This window comes from Bison bison, unplaced genomic scaffold (assembly GCF_000754665.1).
Source record: "Bison bison bison isolate TAMUID 2011002044 unplaced genomic scaffold, Bison_UMD1.0 scf7180017864331, whole genome shotgun sequence".
NCBI classification, from domain to species: domain Eukaryota; kingdom Metazoa; phylum Chordata; class Mammalia; order Artiodactyla; family Bovidae; genus Bison; species Bison bison.
Genome location: NW_011494903.1, coordinates 1,143,979 through 1,163,640, shown reverse-complemented (window position 1 = coordinate 1,163,640; position 19,662 = coordinate 1,143,979). Strand labels below are relative to the sequence as shown.

The 19,662-nt window shown below is 36.8% G+C and overlaps 1 protein-coding gene across 1 annotated transcript in view; it reads right to left on the bottom strand.

The window, feature by feature from the left end:
- OXCT1 (3-oxoacid CoA transferase 1) overlaps positions 1 to 19,662 on the bottom strand; it is a 161,959-nt gene that overhangs the window by 32,304 nt on the left and 109,993 nt on the right. The gene's annotated exons all lie outside the window — the stretch shown is intronic.

Sequence of the window (19,662 nt, the reverse complement as noted above, 5' to 3'; positions counted from 1 at the left end):
TCTTTCTAAAACTTGGCACTCCTCTTGCTCTTACAAAAATAAACCAAAACAAAAGTATGTATTTCTGTGAAGCAAAAACGGAAAACAAAAGCACAGTTCAGGATCCTTTCATCAAGACAATTCTATTGGTGTTCATCTGTCCAGCTCCTCATTCATTAAACATTTACCAACCACCTTCTCTGTGCCATATACTCTGAATAATTCCCATTGTCTAGTCTGTCTCCTGGTTATAGAATTTTGGAAAAAGCAAGTGCTTCCAGAGATGATGAAATAAATTCTTACTCAAGTAGACTGACGAGAAATGTTTCTAACACCGAAACCTCTTGAAAATTTAATATATTTTTTCATACAAGTCCTCTTGCTGATTTGACAATAAATGGTTACAGGGCTCTCGGCTCCTTTCCCCTAATTTCATAGCTTTAAGGAGATTAGGCCACACACTCAGAGCTGGCTTTAAAACAGTCTCAAATACCCTGGTTTCAGAAATTTCAGAGGTCAATGCAACACTGCATGAACATGAATTAGGAAACAGAAAAGAAGGGAGTAAGTAGTCAGGATATCTTCGTGGTTTGGAGCTTGTCACTAAATGACATGAGAAGCATGGCAATGGTTGGAGAGTGGAGCAAGAAAGGAGTAGAAGAGACCAAATGAGTCTGTCTTCAGACATTAAGATTGCGATGAAGCAGAATATCCATGTAGAAATGTATAATTTTATATTTCTATAAGTCATGCCTTCAACCTTACTTGACGGCAATTTTAATAAGTTAAGCACCACATCATAATATTTCTGTAGAGAACACTGATACGTTATGGTACAAAATATGAAAGTTATAGATGGAAGCAATGAATGTCTATCATAAACTCCAATTCTTAGAAGTTTGAGATTTTTTAAAGCATCAGAAGACACTAAAGCTAGTCCATTTTAAAATATCTCAAACTGCTGTGGTAAGAATATCCAGCCAGTCTGAGCTTCCGCACACGGTGTCCTTGGGCAGACTAAGAGTGTAAGTGCCAAAGAATGAGAAAGCCAAAGAAAACCGGAGGCTAAGTTAGTGTGTTAAACGTTCCTTGAATTAAAACAGAATTATTTGAATTAGAATATACCACAGTCCAATTTTGTCCATTGTGACACAATGATACTGGTAAAAGTTTATGACAGCCTCTAAAAAGAAGCTTGTCCATTTTAAGTGAATCTGATGTATGTATTTTAAACCCCTGTCAATTATTTAAGAAAGACTTATAGAGTACCAACTAAGCACATAACACTGTGCTGGCAGGAATATGAAGAGCTAGAAAACATGTCGGAAAGAACTAGCTCTTTGTTTCTGTTAAAAAGAACTTTATCCCCTGACTCAATGTAAATGAACAGCCTTCATCATGCAAAGGAATTCAAGTGATCTAATGTTCTGTCCTCAAAGCACATGCTATGTTTCAAAGCACTATTCTGAAACTTACACATTGGTTTCCAAGAGTGAAAAATGCACAAGATTAAGTGCAGAACACCGGAGATCTATTAACCCATCATGTGTCGTGTGCAAAACACCAAGAGACAGGTTCAATCCCTGGGTCATGATCCCCTGAGGAGGGCATGGGAACCCACTCCAGTATTGTGCCTGGAGAATCCCATGGACAGAGGAGCCTACAGTCCACGGCTACAGTCCATGGGGTGGCAAAGAATTGGACACGACTGACGCGACGTAGCATGTACACGCACACATCTCTCTGAATTTGGGCTCATTCTTCATAATTCAGGAATAAGAATATCTGCCCTACCATAAAGCTGTTGTGAGGAATGGATGAAATAATGTATGAAAACTGTGGAATAAACAAAAGTTTGTAAGTTCACCGACTTACATATTCAGTTTCCTGAGTCAGTCAATTCAGTTTCCTGAGTGTCTAACATAAGCCTGACAGTACTGGGTGCTAGAGTTAGAGATGATCAAGACAGGCTTCTTTCCTCATAAATTTCACCACTGAGGGAAGGGAAAGCATCCTTGTGCAATTAAAGAGACTGGAACCAAACTTCTTCCCTGTAAAAGAAGCATTCTCCACCTCTCCCTCATCCCAAGGCAGAGCTAAGTGCCTCTTCCCTGTGTCCTTGGCACTATTCGGTATGCAATTCTATCATAGTGAATGTCAACTCTCCTTTTCTTTCTGTCATTGTATTATTTATTATTATTATTACTACATTATAGGTGCTCAGATGAATAAGTGGATGAATGGCTTCAACTAACATAGGTATGTTCAAGCTCTAGCAGAACACTGAAGATGCAAATGCTAACTGTGCCTGGAGAGGCAGGAATGGGAGGAAGAGGCTAGGGCAGGGGGGTGTCACAGAAGAGATGCTTCACAAAAGCAGTCTGCCAAATGGGAAAGAGAACAGCAGTGACTCCTAAGGGAAAGCATTCTAGCAGGTTAACAGGAAAAACCTTCAAATGTTTGTTTTCATATTTTTTAAGTAAGTTCATTGTACTAGAAAAAGAAAATACAACATTTCCTTCCATTTCAAGTCCCAAGTGATTTCTGAAACAGAATCAATTACTAAAGGAAAACAACTTATTCTATCTATACCAGCAGAAAAAAAAAACAGTTATGTAAGACATACTCTCTGAAGCAGGTGGGAAATTCAACACAGTCTTTCAACCCCACTCAGCAGGCACTCTTCTGGGACTCAACTACTTGAATATCCCATTTCTCTACTGCAGCTGGGGAAGACATGTGCCTGAGTGCTAGACAACGGAAGAGAGGGAGGAGACATCTGTAGTTTCAGGTTCTGGCCCATAAAAACCTCTCACATAGAATCCTTTATGCTCCTTCAAGTTCTACAATCTGGACATTGACATCATAGATGACTGAGCTTCCTTCAGCCTGGGTCCTTCAATGACCATGTGGAGCAGAGCCCACTTATTCAGAAACAAACTGCATTGTTCAATACAAGTGAAAAATAAACATATAAGATGCTAAACCACTGAAGTCAGGAGGCTTATCTCTTACATCAGCTAGTGTGACTAATAAAATGGTGTGTTGTCCAAAACAGTTCTATGTAAGGGACAGAATTCTGCACAGAAACAGAACTAACTGTTACAGCTGCACAACAGTGGGGGACCTGAGGCCTCTTAAGGAGACGTTGTACCACTGCTCTTCTGGCGGGGAGGGGTGTGACTGTCCTAGGCACTGTAATTACCTGTTTATCCAAATGTCCTACACACTGCTTGACACTTGATAGAGTTGAAATACAGATCTCATCTACATCTTCATCTCCCTCCTAGAAACCCTATATCCTATTCAATATACAAAATAAAAAGCTGATAAAACAGAGAGGTTAAGGAGCTAAAAATACACTTTTAAATAAATCACAAGAGAGAAAGTGGTATTTAGAGAAAAACAGGCCTATAATAAAGAAGAGATTCTGGGCACGATTGAAATACTGGGCCAGGGTGACACAAAGTGTGTCTTTCTTTAGAATCTCATCAGCAAATACACATTTCTTGAATGGGGCAACTTTAGTTCTGAAATGCATTCTGGCTAGCATAATGGGGAGATGATTGCTGGATACTCACTTCATAGCCAGCTCATTTTATGGATTGACTCTGACATCAAGTATGAAAAGAATACTGAAATAAAATGCACTAGAATGCTGCAATCTGTATTATTTAATACGACAGTTATAAAACTTTTCGAAAAAGATACTGACTCAAGTGTTATCCTCCATTCACAAATATTTCCGGGGTCTATTATGAACCAGGAACTAAAGAATTAGGAATAAAAAATGAATATGATCATCTACCTTTTTTCCCTAGGAAATATATTTAAACCAAAATAAATATTTTAAACACATTTTTATTTACTTTGATCCTATTTCCTAATATCAGAATTCTGAAGAAAAGTGAAGGAAATGGTTAAAATACCATTTAAAATAAAACATAAAACATATTGAAAATGATTCTTGCCATCATCTTTAGCATTAGTATATAAAAGTAATGGCTTATTTTCAGATCTGTTACCTCTAAATATTCTGTTAAGTAAGAAACAATGTACAATCTACAGAAACAATTTTTAAAGCATTTTAAACTAATGCTATGTGCCCCACTGAAAAATGTGAATCAAGTGTAAGAAAAAGGGAAAGATAGCTGTTATTTATTAATAAAGCTAGGGTTTGTTGTTCAGTATTAAATATCAGAACATTAAGAATCCATCTCAATCCAAATGTAAGCTTCTTTATTTCTATCTCAGTTCCCCATTATTAAAAAATGTTCTGGGAAAGAAAAGGGCCTCTAAACATGTTTCCAGCTAAAGTGCAGGATAGAGGGAAAGTAAAAAACATAATCAACATTGTTTAAACAAAGAGAGAAAGGTTATAAAAGATTTAAATTTTGCGTTAACTTAGCAAAGTTATAACAGAAGTACAGCAGAATATTTCTCTTTTCTGTTATACTTTGTATTCAAAACCAAGAAAAATGTGACTTTCTTTTCTAAGATTAATGTATATTTCCCAGGACAGGTGAATTGATCATGTAAACCAATTAATATTTAACTAGAAATGAAATAATAGTCTCTACTGCTAAGTAAATTGACAAAATTGCTTGTAACAAATATCAGTTATCAATCATAATATGGGCTGAACAGAAAAGCATTATATAAAAAGCAGTACTTGAATAAACTCAAAATTTCATTTTAGTAAGCACCCTTGCTCCTGTTCTCTCTGAGATCTTGTTTCATCAATTATCCCCCTCTCTGTAGATTCTTCAATACATTGAGGTCCGATTTCTGTCTTGATCATGCCTTTGAAGTGAGAACTACTCAATCCCTTCTCTAATATTTAATCATTTGATTCAGTAACACTGAGGGTTTATTTTATACATTCCTGGGCCTTTCCATGACATTTTACACTCTTGTCCACCAACTTCTGAACACTCTCTATACTCATTGGCTTCCATGGTTCATAAAACACCTCCTACTCTCTTTCAGGCCCCCTTTTCGCATCCTTTTTCCCACACCAGCTTTGTGTGTTGGCCAACTTAAAACCTCTACCCTTGGGCTCCTGCTCTTGTCACTACTTGTTCTCCATGAGTGACTTCATCTGTGTGCTCATGATATAAATCACTCCATCTTTGATGTTTCTAAAACCACATTTCAGCTCAAATCTTTGCTCTGAGTTTCGGATTTCAATATCCACCAGCCAACCCTGTGGCCCAATCTATTGGCTGATTCCCAAAATAATTTCCTCTTGTTTCTTGGCAATTGGCTACATTTCCCAGCCTTCCTTGAAGTTAGGGTTCATCATATGGATATCTCTGACCGATGAATGGAACAGGGTGAAAGTGATATATAATACTTTCAGGACTGGACCATAAAATCTTCCAAGAACAAGGTTCCATGTTTTTCCCCTTTCTGCAAACTACATGTTGAAGATGGTGCAGCCACAGAACACAAGAAATCTCAATCCCTGAACAGAAGACAGCTGTCTGCCAATGAGGAGTACTCATCTGGTCCTATGGGAGTGAGAACTAAAAACTTCTATTATAGTATGTTAATTATTCATGCCTCAACTCAGTATAGTCCAAACTAAATTAAGCATATTTTTCAAGGCAAATCTCATCTGTTAACAAACTTCCTGTTTCAGTTAGTGGCCAACCATCTCAGGGTCTGAATCAGAAATGTTCCTATCTCTTGCTTCTCCTTCACTATCTATGTACAATCAATGCGTCATTCAATCACAATATTTCTTGAATTTGATCATTTCTTATCTAGATAAGATCTTTAAGACTTCTTCCCAAGTGGTGTTATAACATCCCTACTAGTCAACCTGTGTCCAGCCTTGACCTTGGTGCTATGCTGTGCTTAGTCTCTCAGTGATGTCTGATTCTTTGCGACCCCATGGACTGTAGCTTGCCAGGCTCCTCTGTCCATAGGGATTCTCCAGGCAAGAATACTGGAGTGGGTGGCCATGCCCTCCTCCAGGAGATCTTCCCAACCCAAGGATTGAACCCAGATGTCCCGCATTGCAGGCAGATTCTTTACCGTCTGAGCCACCAGAGAAGCCCCTTGACCTTCTCAAATCTTTCCAACTCACAACCTCAAAAATAATCTTCCTAAAATTAGCATTTTATATCATTCCTCTGCTTAAGACTCTTCACTAGTTCCCCAGTGCTTCAGGGTAAAGCCTAAGCACATCACTCAGTCTGGCATACAAACTATGATGGCCTGGCCTGGACCCTCCTCATCTCCTTACACCCCAGTTCCCATGTTTATTCCAGGAATAGTGAGTTTCTGGTCTACCACATATGGCTTCACACTATGCTGTAAGGCTCCACCCTCATTCTATCAAGTGTACTCCAGATCACCCTTTACGTAACAATCCTGATTGAGGTCTCCCAGGAAGCATCCACATGCCTCTGCCCCAACCCATCAACAAGACAGATTAGGGACCTCTCTTTGCTGCTCTCACAGCATCCCTGCTCAGTCTCATTGCAGAATCGGTCACATGGCCTGCATCAGGATCAGGGGTGATGTTCCACTGACAAGTAGTGATGAGGCCTCATCACTAATCAATCCAGGTAACTATAATTAAAATTCTTCCTCATGAGAAGCATCCCCTCCCCTTTCTAACAAATTGTGTCCCACCCACCACCACCATCTAACAACTTTAAACACAATACCAGGCCTCCAAGACAATCCAGCTATGACTACCATATGCTGTGATCGATCACATCTATTGTGATTCATCAGTATCTGTGCACTAAAGAAATCAATTATCTTCAAACAGGAAAAAGGAGCCCTAGCTATTAACTACACTGATTCTCTCATTTTGTAAAAGTATAAATACCACTCAATAGTGCCTACATAATTCACCTTTGAATTGGGTGAATGTGGGTGAATTCAACTCAACCTACTCCAAGTAAATAAAAAATTTTCAATGTGCATAAAATTGATTGCAAGTCATTAACTCCACCTTTGTATAAGAAATTGATTATAAATTTACTAAGTGAAGAGTTAAAAGTAGAAAATGTTAATATTTTCTTTTCCTAAGGTATAAGCAATATATGATGAAGTTTCCCTGGGTTATAAATGAAGCATTTTGGGTAGGTTAACTTCTTACAAGGTCAGATAGATTGACAGTCTGATTACTCTGTTTGGTCAATAAAATGAACAGCAGGAGGAAAACTCTTATGTTATTCTTAGCTCTGTCATGAAGCTATAGTTTCAGTCTTCATAGAATCTATTCATTATTCTGCAAAGATGGAAACAAATATCAAATAAGGTGGCTAGGTGAGTTCACCTTATTTTATCAGACCTCCTATAGAAGACATCAATAGAAAGAGCTTGAACAAGTGCTCCAGGATAGATGTAAGGGGGTTTGTTTTTATTTAACATGATTAAGTATTATTACAGTATAAATAAGTTATTAAATTGAACTTTTTTACAGTATAAATAAGTTATTTAATAAGAATTTAATTGAATTAATTAAATAATGCTAAACACTGGCATTTCTGGCCCTGTACATTATCCAGAAACAGGATAAACACAATATTTTAAAATCCAAGGGTAAGTTATTTTCTTCATTAACAACCTCTTCTTTCCATTGGGTCACAGAGAGAAATGCATTAGAATCATATGAAACTGCCCCTATGATACGAAGAACTAACTCATTGGAAAAGACCTTGATGCTGGCAAAGATTGAAGGCAGGAGGAAAAGGGTGCAGCAGAGCATGCGATAGTTGGATGGCAGCCCGACTCCATGGGCATGGGTTTGCGCAAACTCTGGGAGATGGTGAAGGAGAGGGAAGCCTGGTGTGCTGCAGTCCATGGGGTCACAAAAAGTCGGACACAACTGAGTGACTGAACAACAAGAAAACAAAAACACGTATGACCTAAAAACACAGAAATTTCATATGGCTGGTTCAAATTAATGTTCTAATGGTGGGAACACAGATCCCATTTACTATCACACAGAATATTTTTAAGGGCTTATGTTATTTTTAGGAAATCTCTAGATAATAACAACAAAAATGACAGCTAAAATACAAACGGAAAGATAACAATCATTTTTATGTGTCTGAATGTACAAAAATATATCAACATCCTTCAACAAGTCACTCACATGGAATATGAAATTATTACATTACTTTTGGAAATATGAAATAATCTTTCTCACAAAGTTTATCATCTGCTTCTTCAAAGGGGGTGTGGGTTGGTTGGAATGAAATGCGGGCGGTGAGCACAGAACCATGGGCAGAAGCACACTTGCTCCATCACCTCCTCCCACTGTCTGCAAAGCTCTAAAGAGCACAATTACAGAATTATTATAATTACACAGCTATCTCTGACAGCTGGATGGAATTTTCAGAGAGAGAGGCACAGTGACTGAAAGAACATTACTAAGGAATACATCAAAATCATTACCAGTGTTTTTAACCACAGTAGAAAAGATCAAAAAATAGTGTAGAAGATAATTTAAAAGCTAAACACATACACACTTAAGAACAATTGTGAAAGAGCATAAGGGCTTCCCAGGTGGGTCAGTAGTAGAGAATCCACCTGTCAAGCAGGAGACCTGGGTTCAGTCCCTGGGTTGGGAAGATCCCCGGGAGAAGGGAATGGAAACCCACTCCAGTATTCTTGCCTGGGAAATCCCATGGACAGAGGAGCCTGGTGGGTTACAATCCACAGGGGCGCAAAAGAGTCGGGCATGACTTAGCAACTAAACAACAACAACGAATGCTATGTATACTAAATGTAGGTTCTATATTAAGCAAGTTAGAGGGTTAGGTAAAAGAACATGTATTAGATTTAGAATGTACCTCAACTTAGGCTCCGTGGAAAACAGGTCTGAAATAATCAAGTTTTGTGTTCACACGATTTTTTAAAATTATGTATTTGCTGAGTCTTTGTTGCTGTGTAGGCTTTTCTCAAGTTGTGGCGAGCAGGGGCTACTCTCTGGATGCAGTGCATAGGCTTCTCATTGCAGTGGCTTTTCTTGTTGTGGGGCACAGGCTCCAAAGTCTTCAGGCTTCAATAGTTGCAACATGTGGGCTCAGAAGTTGCAGCTTGTGGGCTCCAGAGCACAGGCTGAGTAGTTGTGCCGTACATGTAAAATATCATGTATGAAACGAGATGCCAGTCCAGGTTCAATGCATGATACTGGATGCTTGGGGCTAGTGCACTGGGACGACCCAGAGGGATGGTATGGGGAGGGAGGAGGGAGGACGGTTCAGGTTGGGGAGCACATGTATACCTGTGATGGATTCATTTTGATATTTGGCAAAACTAATACAATTATGTAAAGTTTAAAAATAAAATAAAATTTAAAAAATAAAAAAAAATCTAATACTTACATTCTCAGGTGAGCAGCAAGAGCTGCAGTGAGAAAAATTTTATTCCTTTTATTGCTATAACACTCTGTGGCAAAAATGATTTCATTCACATTCATCTGGAATTGAGGTATGGCAAATATTTGGAGCTGCGATGTACTCTCAAAAATATCATTTTTATTCCCAAGAATGCTATTTTTAGGCTTCATATTTAGAATGAAACACACTCTCTTGATAACCACTTGAGACGCAGCTCTTCAGGAAGGAGTTGCTTTTTTCTCTAACCTCAGTTCAGTTCAGTTGCTCAGCCATGTCTGACTCTTTGCGACCCCATGGTCTGCAGCACACCAGGCTTCCCTGTCCTTCACCAACTCCTGGAGCTTGCTCAAACTCATGTCCATAAAGTTGGTGATGCCACCCAACCATCTCATCCTCTGTCATCCCCTTCTCTTCCTGCCTTCAATCTTTCCTAGCATCAGGGACTTTTCCAATGAGTCAGTTCTTCATATCAGGTAGCCAAACTACTAGAGTTTCATGACTGATTTCCTTTAGGATAGACTGGTTGGATCTCCTTGCTGACCAAGGGACTCTCAAGAGTCTTCTCCAACAACACAGTTCAAAAGCATCAATTCTTTGGTGCTCAGCTTTCTTTATGGTCCAACTCTCACATCCATACATGGATACTGGAAAAACCACAGCTTTGACTAGACTAACCTCAGTGAGCAGGTTTAAAATGGAAAGTTGTTTATCTTCATTATTCAAAACTGTATGAGTGTGAGTTCACATGCATATATATAACTTAGCTTTGTTCATTGAGAAGGCTTAGAAGCAAAGACATCATGGTAGGAACAAGCACACCCAAACACCCAGATCTTGGTTTCAAATACTTTTCTCAAGCAAAAGAAACCAGGATTCCTTGGAGAAATAGCTGATACTGGGTACAATAAAAATATAAGATGAACACCCTGTAGTAACAGAAAGGAAGTACTCAATGAAAAAATTTTCAATGAAGGTATACAGAAGCCAGTGTGAAAAAATTCCCAATGGCCACAGTTGGAATAACTTGAGTGTGAAAATAAACAACATGGCATTGGGTGATAACTCAAAGTATAAAATATACATGAGTCCATACTGTCATAAACAAATAAATGATAGAGAAGAGACAAATCTCTCTCAAAGAACAGCAAATAATATATAATACCTTTCTCTTAAGAGATCTTTGAGCGTGGGCTGAATCTACTGACTTGCTTCTAAAGAATAAAGTGTGGAAAGGAAAAAATAGTAACTTTATAGTAAACAAACCTTGTCAACAGTATCTTAATCAAAAGATAAAGGTTAATGTCAACAGTGTTATCATGTGGCTATCCTATACTCCTTAACATGATGCAAAAAGAAGAATATTTACTTCTATAGTATTCTTTCCAAACACTCAGAACCTCACTCTAATGAAAAAAAAAAAAAAAAAATCAGACAAACCCATACTGAGGAACATTATACAGGACATCTGGCCAGTACTTCTCAAGACTATCAAAGTAATGAAAAATAAAGACTAAGATACTGTCACAGACCAGAAAAGACTAGGGAGATGTGACAACTAAGTGCAATGCAGTACTCTGAACTGGATCCTGGAAAAGACAGAAAACATGAATGGAAAATCTGACAAAATTCAAACAGAGTCAGGAGATTGATATTAATGTACACAAAAGAACTGCACACTGAAAACTATAAAGCACTGATGAAACAAAATTTAAATGAAAGAAACTCTATGTTCATGAGTTGGAAGACTAATATTATTAAAATGACCATACTATCCAAAGTAATTTACAGATTCAGGGCAATACCTATCAAGATACCAATGACTTTTTTTTTAAATAGAAATGTTTTTAAAATTCTAAAATTTATGTGAAGCCACAGAAGACCCCAAATAGTCAAAGCAATCTTGAGAAAGAAGAACAAAGCTGGAGGGATTATATTTCCTGATTTCAAAATATACTATAAAGCTTCAATAATTAGAACAGTATCATACTGGTATAAAAACAGACACATAGATAATGGAACAGAATATAGGGCTGTGAAATAAATCCACACATATACAGTCAACCGATTTTTGACCTAGCTGCCAAGAATATACAACAGAGAAAATATAGATTTTCCAATAAATGGTGTTGGGAGAACTAGATATCTGCATGGAAAGAATATAACTGGGCTCTTATAGGGATAACAAAAGGCAAGAAAAGCAAAAATAAGCAAGGAGGACTACATCAAACTAGAAAATTTCTGCACAGCAAAGGAAATAATCAATGACATTAAAAAGTAACCTAAGAAATTGGAGACAATATTTTCAAACCACATATCTGATGAGGAATTAATACTCAAATATAAATGAAACTCCTACAACTCAACAGCAAAAAAATCAAATAATCCAACTAAAAAATGAACAAAGGACTTGAATAAAACTTTCTTCAAAGAAGACATACAAATGGCCAAGGTATATGAAAGTGAAAGGTGCTCAGTTGTGTCCAACTCTTTGAGACCCCATGGGCTATACAGTCCATGGAATTCTCCAGGCCAGAATACTGGAGTGAGTAGCCGTTCCTTCTCTAGCAGATCTTCCCAACCCAGGGATCGAATCCAGGTCTCCCGCATTGTAGGGGGATTCTTTACCAGATGAGCCACAAGGAAAGCCCAAGAACACTGGAGTGGGTAGTCTATCCCTTCTCCAGCAGATCTTCCCAACCCAGGAAGCGAACTGGGGTCTTCTGCATTGCAGGTGCATTCTCTACCAACTGAGCTTATCAGAGAAGCACAAAAAGTATATGAAAAGATGCTTATAATCACCAACCTGCAAGGAAATGCAGATCAAAACCACAATATAGTATTACCTATTTTAAAAAAAAAAAAAAAAAGATAAGTGTTGACAAGGATATGAAGAAACTGGAACCCTTGAACACTGTTGGATGGAATGGAAAATGGTGCGGTTGCTACTGGAAAATAATGTCAAATGTACCATAGTAATAAAGGATTATAATAATGAGGGAAATTGAGTGAAGGGAATATGAAAACTCTTTGTACTATCTCTACAGCTTTTCTGTAAATCTAAAATTATTCCAAAACACAAAGTTTATTTTTTTAAAAACCTCAATATGTGGCTTGTTCCTATAGTTTTTGTTTTTTCTTTAAAATGAAACCAATAGAGATTAGTCCTCAGATTTCCCTCAGTGAGGGCCTCTCCTAGTAATTTTTTAGACAATTGCTAAAAAACTTTGCAAAATCTGACTCTAAGAACAATAAATTTATGACAGTTAAATGAATTTGTGTTTTGTTTTTAGCTATGATCTGTTTTCTTGTAGTAACTGAATTTTATTCCAATACGGGATATACTAGCTTAACAGAAAGTCATAAGTTAGTATCTGGATAAAGAACAAGAAAGATAGTTCTGAGAACTCTATGTGTGGGCTTTTCATTGTTCTTGTTGTTATAATTTTCTTTTTCACATCCTTCACCCATTTTTCACACCTCCACCCCCAACCTCTAGCAACCACCAACTAGTTCTCTAAATCTATAAGCTTGTTTTTGTTTTTTAGATTCCACATATAAGAGAGATCACATGGTATTTATCTTTCTCTGTTTGACTTATTTCACTTGTTGTAATCCCCTAGAGGTCCGTGTGTGCTGTCATAAATGGTAAGATCTCATTCTTCTTTATGGCTGAGTAATACTCTGTTGTGTTTGTTTATGTGTGTGCATACATACATATAGCATAGCTTCTTCATTCATCCATAGATTGTCACAGAGGTAGCTACCATATCTCAACTACCATAAATAATCCCTCAATGAACATAGAGGTGCATATATCTTTTCAAGTTACAATTTTTGCTTTCCTCAGACAAATACGCAGAAGTAGAATTGCTGGTTCTTATGGTAGTTCTATTTTTAATTTTGGGGAAACATCCATGCCATTTTGCACAGTTGCTGGACCAATTTACATTCCCATTAACAGTGCACAAGGGTTCTCTTTTCACCACTTTATCACCAACACTTATTTCTTGTCTTTTTTTTTTTCGGCTGTACCACATGGTTTAGGGGATCTTCGTTTCCTAACCAGGGATTAAACTCAGTCCATGACAGTGAAAGTCCCGTGTCTTAACCACTGGATTGTCAGAGAATTCCCTTTCTTGTCTTTTTTATAGTAGCCATTCTAACAGGTATGAGGTGATAACTCATGAGGTTAATTTACATTTCCCCAGTGATTAATGATGTTCAGCATCTGTTCATGTACCTGCTGGCCATCTGTGTATTTTCTTTGGAAAAATGTTTATTAATATCTTCTGTCCATTTAAAAATTAGATTGTTTGGTTTTTTTGGCATTAAATTGCATGAGTTCTTTAAATATTTTGAATATTAGCCCCTTAGCAGATACATGATTTGCAAATAATTTCTCTCATTTGACAGGTTGCCTTTTCATTTTGTTGAGGATTTCCTTTGCTCTATTTTATTTTTCCCAATAAATAAACTTTGCCATCTAAGTCATTATTATTTTGATAAGCCAATTCTGATATTGGACAGCTTAGGTTTTTGATAGCATTAAAAAAAAAACAAACCTGAAACATGGTAATGAGGACCTTTTAAAACAATGTTCTACAACCATATTATTACAAGTTTGAAAAAATCAGAAATACAGACTGGATCTTTGTTCTATGATATATAATATGCCATTTCTACTTTGTACTATTATTTTATTTTTCCTGTTATGGCTTACTTTTTCCACAGTAAGAGAGAATCTTTCAATAAACACAATTTATAAAGATAATTCCTCATTATAAACAGTACTTACAAAAAGTAAGTAGATATTATAAAAGTAAGTAGTAAGACTATTACTTACAAAAAGTAAGTAAATAATCATATTTACTTACTTACTTACTATTACTTACTTAATATTTACTTGCTGCTGCTAAGTCGCTTCAGTCATGTCTGACTCTGTGCGATCCCATAGACGGTAGCCCACCAGGCTCCCCTGTCCCTGGGATTCTCCAGGCAAGAACACTGGAGTGGGTCGCCATTTCCTTCTCCATTGCACAAAAGCAAAAAGTGAAAGTGAAGTAGCTCAGTCATGTCCGACTCTTAGCAAGAACACTGGAGTGGGTTGTCATTTCCTTCTCCAATGCATGAAAGTGAAAAGTGAAAGTGAAGTAGCTCAGTCGTGTCCGACTCTTAGCAACCCCATGGACTGCAGCCTACCAGGCTCCTCTGTCCATGGGATTTTCTAGGCAAAAGTACTGGAGTGGGGTGCCATTGCCTTCTCCAAATATTTACTTACTTAATGATATTACTTATTTACTTAATATTTACTTACTTACTCTCCCTTATACAGAAAAGAAAATACAACAAAGAAAAGTTAAATAAATTACCTGAAGTTAAAAGAACAAGTCAGAAAAAAATTGAAGTCTTTTAAGTTTTTTCTGGAAGTTATAACTTCCAGAAAAATGTAATTGAATTCCCACAGAAGATGCTTCTTATTTAAAATGTCCATTATGTTGGACCTATTGCACTATTTTTTTTCTTATTGTTCCTAATCTATTGTATGTAATTAATTAATTTAGTTAAGAAGCAGACAGCAAGCCTAGAGATGATCTATATAGTTTCAGTTTAGACAACTTCTAAAAATACAGTTGGATCCTTAAGGACAAAAATTATAAAACTTTCCAAATGTGCTTGTAAACAAACCATGTATCCTTCACCAACCTGAAAGCCATGATTTAAGAAAATTAAATTTCCTAAAAACTACATGACTATGAGCAGAAGTCACATTCAGGATGGAAAATGTTAGCTGATTAAGTTTCTAAGTGCCAGAGTAATCAGTTTATTTTTCATAATGTTCTGGTAGTAAGAAAAACGTTGCAATTTTAAGGGAGCTAGTTCTACATTGTTTGTGGATTAGCTTTTCAGGCTCTGATTATATAGATGATAGGCTTATTTTTTTTTTTTCATTTTAATATGTACTTCTTTGGCCCTTTATTATTTGGTAAGTACAGGATCCCCACCAGAAAGCGGTGTTTTGAAAAACAAAAGATAAGACGCAAATCATGATAAGAACTCTCCAATGAGGAATTCTCTTATCTAATTCTGTTAGTGTTCAAAGTTATAACAATATTCCATAAATACCCTAACAGATAATGAAAGGATAAAACAGGTCAAATCTCTCATATATGAGTTAAAGCTTATGTTAGTGTTAGTCGCCTCAGTTGTGCCTGACTCTGTGCGAACCCATCGACTGTAGCTGCCAGGCTCCTCTGTCGACGGGATTCTCCAGGCAAGAATACTAGAGTAGGTACCCATCCCCTTCTCCAGGGGATCTTCCAGACCCAGGTCTCCCACGCTGCAGGCAGATTCCTTACTGTCAGAGCCCCCAGGGAAGCAAAGGACTCTGTGTCAAGCCCTTGTGCAAAACATACTTATGTTTTTTATGCATAATTGTAACAAGACAGGTAATCTGGTTTTCTATCCAAAATTATACTTAGAAATTGGTACTTATATAGCCAAATTTGGGCTTCTCTGGTGGCTCAGATGGTGAGGAATCTGCCTGCAATGCAGAGACCTGGGTTCTATCCCTGGGTTGGGAAGCTCCCCTGGAGAAGGGCAGCAAACCCATTCCAGTATTCTTGGTTGAAGAATCCCCATGGACAGAGGTGCCAGACAGGTTAGTCAACGGAGTCACAAAGAGTTGGACACGACTGAGCAACTAAGCACAGCACATAGCTAAATTTGGATAATCTGAAAAAAATAAATGGAATATCCTATTCTCTACTAATTCTCAATATATAAAGTATTATTTAAAAAAAAAGTATTATTACAAATGATCCACTTTGAGTTAGCAAACAATAAATGGGCAATGTTATATATATTATTGGGTATAATAAATGTTAAATTTATTATTGGGTACAATAAAGCTCAAAAACTCTATCTGCCTTTTACTTAAGAAAATTCCACCATACTGACTGAGGAGGGAAAAGAAAGGAGAAAGAGAGCTAAAATGTAAAATATTAATGATTTTGCCTGGCATTCTATTTAGTCATTGAAGTTCTGGAAAGAGGGTAAGATGGGAGATGAGAAACTGATATTCACGCAGTCTCAATCCCATATGCTTCCAGCAATGAATATTTATCAAGATAATTCCAGGGTTTATATGACATGTTGTCATATCATATTTGTTTTCATTTAATTGCTAAGTTGTATCTGACTCTTTTGCAACCCCATGGACTGTAGCTCACCAGACTCCTCTGTCCATGGGATTTTCTGACCTCCCCCAAATAAAAGTCAACTTCTCTATCTAGTTCTTAACAAAGATAATCATGATCTGATTTAGTATTGATCCTGCGGGTCTTAGTAATACACATCCCAGGGCTAATACGATCAGATAACAGAAGTCCTAACATAGTCACACTGTGTACATTACACTGGTAAGGAATGCAAGCAAGCCAGAAGGGTCAATTCACAGTATCTGCAAATAATAAAAGTATTTATGGCTCTCAATTTTTTTCTGAGTCTAATTTTAATTGTATTCTATAAGCTTTGATATAAAGTTTTATTCTCATTAATTTCTAGGTAATTCATAATTTAGGTTTTGATTTATTTTTGATTCAAAGACCTAAGGGAAAAAATAAAAAAAATACAAAGAATACATGATAGATTTTATGGGTCTTCCAACCTTTAACAAAGAAATAAAATACATTCTTAAGTGTAATTTGAATAATGTGATTTTCGCCTAAGGGCTGACATTTAGAAGCTAACCCTCAGTATAACTTTCTGTATTTCAAAACCTTTAGATTACCAAAGGCTCAATCTTTTTAATGTTAGAAGCTTGGACTGAGTATGAAACTTCTGAAATTTTACCATCTCTCAACTATTTATTTCTCTAAGCATTCAAATTTCCCATTATATCACAGCATCTTCAAAAATACCTAATATGTAAATTTACAGCTTGAAAGTTAAAATAACATTTTATAGTTGGGCTCCCTTGAGATTTATTGAGTGTAAGACTTTAATAGATTATACCTGCACTGTCCAATATTTGGCTATATAAATTTGAATTAAATAAAATTTAAAATTCAGTTATTCAGTAATACTAGCCCCATTTCTATGGCACCCCACTCCAGTGTTCTTGCCTGGAGAATCCCAGGGACGGGGGAGCCTGGTGGGCTGCCGTCTATGGGGTCGCACAGACTCGGACACGACTGAAGTGACTTAGCAGCAGTAGCAGCAGCCCCATTTCAAGTGCTCAAAAGCAACATGTTACTAGTGCTACAATATTGAACAAAGTATATATAGAACATTTACACAATGACAGCAAGTTTTTTTTGGATAGCACTGGATTAGACCAAAAGAGAGAAAGTCATGTAAGATCACAATTTGTTAGCAGAAAAGTTAAAACTAGAATTCGGGTCTTTTGAATTCTCTTATTTGCTCTCTATTAAACCACATACTGTCCCTAAGAACTAGTGAATAAATAAAGGATATGACCACATTAAGTAATAGGCTGAATTTAATATAAAATTATTTCATTTCCATATGAAGTTCAGAAAAACAAATCATGTACTTGGCCATATAGAAAACCTAGTAAATTCAAAAAGTATAAAGAATACCCCACAAATCTTTGAAGGGAAAAAATTCTTCTAAGAAGTTACTGAATCAAAAATGAAATTAAAACTGAAATTCTGGGGCTTCTCTGGTGGCTCAGTGGTAAAGAATTTGCCGGCCAATGCAGGAGACACCAGTACAATCCCTGATCTGGGAAGAGTCCACATGCAATAAAGCAACTAAGCACGTGCACCACAACTGCTGAGCCTGTGCTCTGGAGCCCAGGAGTTGCAACTACTGAAGCCCATGAGCCCTAGAGCCTGTGCTCTGCAACCAGAGAAGCTACCGCAGGAGAAGTCTGCAAGCCACAACCAGAGAGCAGCCCCCACTCTCCACAACTAGAGAAAGGCCACGCAGAAACAACACTCAGCACAGCCAAAAATAAAGTATAAAAATAAAAAGATTACAAATGCCCTAGAAATTAATGAAAATACAAACTTCACATTAAAGTTTATAGTATACAATATTGTACTAAAGAAAGAGAAAGCCCTAAAAGTTTTTATTATTAAAACAGAAAGATTGAAAATTAAGTAAGCAATTTGTAAATCTAGAAACTAGTATAACACAGAGAATAAATAATAAGAAGAATAAAATTAACAAACCATATGCTTCTTAAACTTGATTAATTTAAAAACAATTAGAGTTCTTATAAGCCTGATGAAAACAGAAGAGAGAAAATGAGTATCTACAGAATTAGAAATAAAAAGCAGATACAAGTTCCTAAGCTATTAAAGAAATTATACAAAAATATTATGTTGTTTTGGACCAATAAATTTGAAAATCCAAAAGAAATAAATGCTATAAAGAAAAATACATGTTAACAAGATTGTCACAAAAAAGGTCACAAAATATGAGGAGACCAATAAACAAAAAAATTTCTTGCAGATTGTTACAAACTGATCATCTGTATTAAAAGAGTAACAATGATTCAACACCTATCAACTTAAAATATAACATTAACAAATTCCAATAATCCCAAAGAAAGGCAATGCCGAAGAATGTTCAAAGTACCACACAACTGCACTCATTTCACATGCTAGCAGAGTAATACTCAAAATTCTTCAAGCTAGGCTTCAACTGTACATGAATATAGAACTTCCAGATGTTCAAGCTGGATTTAGAAAAGGCAGAGGAACCAGAGATCAAATCACCAACATCCACTGGATCATAGAAAGAGCAAGATAATTCCATAAAAACGTCTACTTCTGTTTCATTGACTACACTAAAGCCTTGGACTGTGTGGATCACAACAAACTGTGGGAAATTCTTAAAGAAATGGGAGTACCAGATCACTTTACCTGTCTCCTGCCTCCTGTATGCTGGTCAAAAAAGCAACAGAACTGGACATGGAACAATGGACTGGTTCCAAACTGGGAAAGAAGTCCATCAAGACTGTGTATTGCCACTCTGACTATTGAACTTATATGCAGAATACATCATGTGAAATGATGGGCTGGATGAAGCACAAACTGTAATTAAGACTGCCCGGAGAAATATCAATAACCTCAGATATGCAGATGACACCACTCTTGTGGCAGAAAGTGAACAGGAACTAAACAGTCTCTTAATGAAGATGAGGAGAGTGAAAAAGCTGGCTTAAAACTCAATATTCAAAAAGGAACATCATGGCATCCAGCCCCATCACTTGATGGCTAATACACAGAGAAACAATGGAAACAGTGACAGACTTTATTTTCTTGGGCTCCAAAATTACTGT